Genomic DNA, 3,456 nt, shown 5'->3' with positions numbered 1-3,456 from the left:
ATTCGAACCCGCGGCCCTCTGATTGCCAGTCGAGCGTCCTAACTACCTGGCCATGCCGGGCCCTTATACTATAGTATCTTGCGGGACTTTTCTTGTTTCATAAAACCATTTTTAATTCAGTAACTATTGAAACTGATATATTTTGCATATATATATATTACTGTCGTTTTTCTAATGCCTCTTCCGTTACATTTTATCATATATTAGTGTTTTTTATCTTATTATTATATAGTGTTTTGACTTGATTTGTTCGTTGCTTATATTTTTAAAGAAATTTTTCAAAAATGTAAATTTTTCTCATCTTGAATGGCACCTTGTGAGTACGTAAGGTAATAGGCCAAGTCAGAAAGCCCATGAGTTCAAGCGTAGCCGTTCCTCATTTTGAAATATTGACCAGAGGGAAGGTAGTCAGCAAGTAGCACCCACAACCACAAAGGCTTTGACCGAATAAAGGGATTGATTGTTACTTTAATAATGCGGTGGTATCATATGTCTCAAACCTTAGACCTTTTGATCCACAGCCTGATGCATTAAACATAATCAACGCCCGACCTTTGTTCTTAGAATTAGCATTATTTTATGACAAGTTTTTCTATCAGTCTCTCAGTTCCAGTTTGGTTTTGGAAATAATATATAGAATCATTATTATTACTGATAAATCAAATCAAGATGTTTTATTCCTTCCTGCAGATAGCAAGAATATAACTGTTTATAAATCACAACCATGCTTATAGCAAGTTCTATAGTTGAAGAAAAGAAATCACAGAATATCTTGTTCGTGTTATACAGTAGTGACTAACGAGAATTGATCGTCAACCGTACCAGTTGTTTGTGGTTAACGTCAGAGGCTGCAGAGGGACTGTGCGTATCAGCTGAGCTAAGGAAAGCTAGCACAGTTTGAATTATTCAAGTTTCAGAGGCGATGAAACTAAGGAAAGGATATTGGCTTCCAAACGAATGCTTACTATCTTCTTTATACCCTCAAGATCTAAGACTAAGTTGTCAAGGGAGCCGATGAAGTTTCATAATAATCACGAATATGTTATTTCTGAAACCTGGCAAACTTTTATTAAAATGATGCTAAATTACAAACTATTCGGAAGAGAGAGAAAACACACACACACACATGTATGAATCTCCATAAAGATATTTTTATATCAAAAATTACTACAAAATGTATTACTTTCCTTGTCACAGGATAATTACCTAATTAAAAATGTCGAAATTTCGCCTGAAGTAAGAAAATGAAGAAAAGGAATTCAAGGTGAAAAGGTTTTTCCTCTTCAAACAATCAGCAGATTCCCTGAGAATAAGAAACATTAGTCGAGACTTCTACATCATTGAAAAAAGATACAAAACGTAGTTTCCTTGTTTAAGAAAATCGCCAACTTAATATGAGAGACGAAAGAATAAAGAAAAATTAAGTTCTATTTGCTGTAGCATTTTTTTTCCATTGCACAGCACATAAAATAACTGATTATATCAACTGTTCGTTTATCATGCCTACTTAGTTTTTATTATGTAAGATAGCCTCTGTCTGCATAGACTTGCACAAAATGTTTCTGTGGTAGTTGTTTTCGATATCACCATCAAATTACTTTTTTTTTCTCCAATATAATGCTGTGGCTTTAGTCATCTGTTGTGAAGAGTAATTGGAACAAATTTATAAACTAAACTAGTTTGTTGAATAGTGATTCAAATTATGTTTTGGTATGGTAAGCGTAAATGTGTTTAGTGGATAGTAACCAAATGATAAAAAATCAGAGCATAAGTATTTCGGTAAAAAGAGAAACAGTAATATATTGTTTCTATTTTATTTTTGGTTATCTTAATAAAAAGGATAAATACTCTAATGAACGAACATCAATTCACGAGTGGATTCTGCCTTTACGTTGTTATTTTGTTTCTTTTCCTAACGTAAAGACAAATCTCCGTAACTGTAAAATGTAATAAATCAACCATAGAGGGAGATGCAACACTCAGCTGTCGCTGTCTTAAGGAAGGGGACGTTAATCTATAATCTTTTATTAATTGTTATTTAAACTGCAATCTCTGCTCCATACGTAATAGGAATAATAAGAAATTAGTCTTCCAAATATAATTTTAAAAAATCAATGAAATATCTAAAGATTTGTGTTTGAACAATATTTATTAGAATATTTGTCAAACTGTGTTTAATTATTCATAGTTCCAAAGTCAATTAAAATTGCCTTTGACAAGAACGTCAGAGAAGATGTCAATGAAACTTGGTTAAAATTCATATTTAACTGAATAATGTTCATACTTGTGTAAACATATCAAAATATCCGTATGAATAAAGAAAAAGTTGACGTTATTTTATGTTTTGTCTTTAATTTTATCACGAAAAATTCACCGTTTGGCTTTCACCTGAAAGTTTCGATCGAACATATAAAAAAACCGCAAATTTCAATTTTGCCCATAGTTAATAAAATATTTTCACACATGAATAATCGCATCAAAACTGACAAACAGTGATGGTGCTTTCTAATTTGTAAAGAAACATTTAAACAAGGAAATCTAAGTGGTATTTTTCATCGCCCTTCAATATTATCTTGCTTTTGAGTCACATCTAATGAAAATTCACTTCTACTATTGGTGTTCATGGTGCTATTAGTATTTTTCTTAGAACAATGAGGAATAAGAAGGAATGAAAGAAACGAAAATAGCTATTTCAGACATGAAGCCGTTCTCTTTCTCTATGGGAGTGAGATAATAAGATTTTTTATTTAATTGCTTTATAGACGTATATAGTTCTATTGAAACACTCAATGCCCTGAAGGCCTGCGTTGAACGTAATTGATATTTGGTGCAGAACAAATCTAATGTAAGGCTCACTTTACTTTGGGATTTTCTAAGCTTGACCGGTTAGGAATTACGGAGAAATTCTTTCATAGTTTTGTAAGAAGAAAGAGCAAAATCTACCGATCTCAAGGTACATACAGTAAACAAATACAGATTCTTGAAAATATAAGTCTGCAGAAGGCGCACCACGCTTTATACTTTCTTTCCAGTTGATTTCATTTGTTAAGCCGGATGTGTTCCCTCAAGGGATAAGAGCACTCAAAATTTGAGCACGCGAACATATGATACTGCAAAGAAGCACGCGCTACAATTTCTGACAAATGTTGGTAGGACGAGTCAATGTGCCGTTATGAGAAACAGTTGTGTTATAGGTAGGTATTCTCAAAAATGATTTAGAACCATTTCTTATCCACTTTTATTACAGCATAAGATTGCACTGAAAATTACTCGATTATTTTGTCTTTTAATAGTGATTACAAATATTAACATTTTGGCTACGAATATGCTTAAATTTTTTAAATGATGATTATCTGTAAAAATGCTTAAAATTAGTCTACAATTCCGACATATTTTACCTGATAATATTGTTGCATCATCGAGATCACGTGACAATTCTCACGCTCTCTTGTTTCT

The 3,456-nt window shown here is 32.4% G+C and overlaps 1 long non-coding RNA gene across 1 annotated transcript in view; it reads left to right on the top strand.

Moving 5' to 3' along the window:
* The first annotated feature begins 1,091 nt into the window (after positions 1 to 1,091).
* LOC111085535 overlaps positions 1,092 to 3,456 on the top strand; it is a 13,057-nt gene continuing 10,692 nt past the window's right edge. Inside the window, exon 1 of the long non-coding RNA XR_002610356.1 lies at positions 1,092 to 2,086. This is a non-coding gene — a long non-coding RNA (uncharacterized LOC111085535). The remainder of the gene's footprint in view (positions 2,087 to 3,456) is intronic.

This window comes from Limulus polyphemus, unplaced genomic scaffold (genome assembly GCF_000517525.1).
Source record: "Limulus polyphemus unplaced genomic scaffold, Limulus_polyphemus-2.1.2 Scaffold450, whole genome shotgun sequence".
In the NCBI taxonomy this organism is placed as follows: domain Eukaryota; kingdom Metazoa; phylum Arthropoda; class Merostomata; order Xiphosura; family Limulidae; genus Limulus; species Limulus polyphemus.
This window is presented reverse-complemented; position numbering and strand designations above follow the sequence as displayed.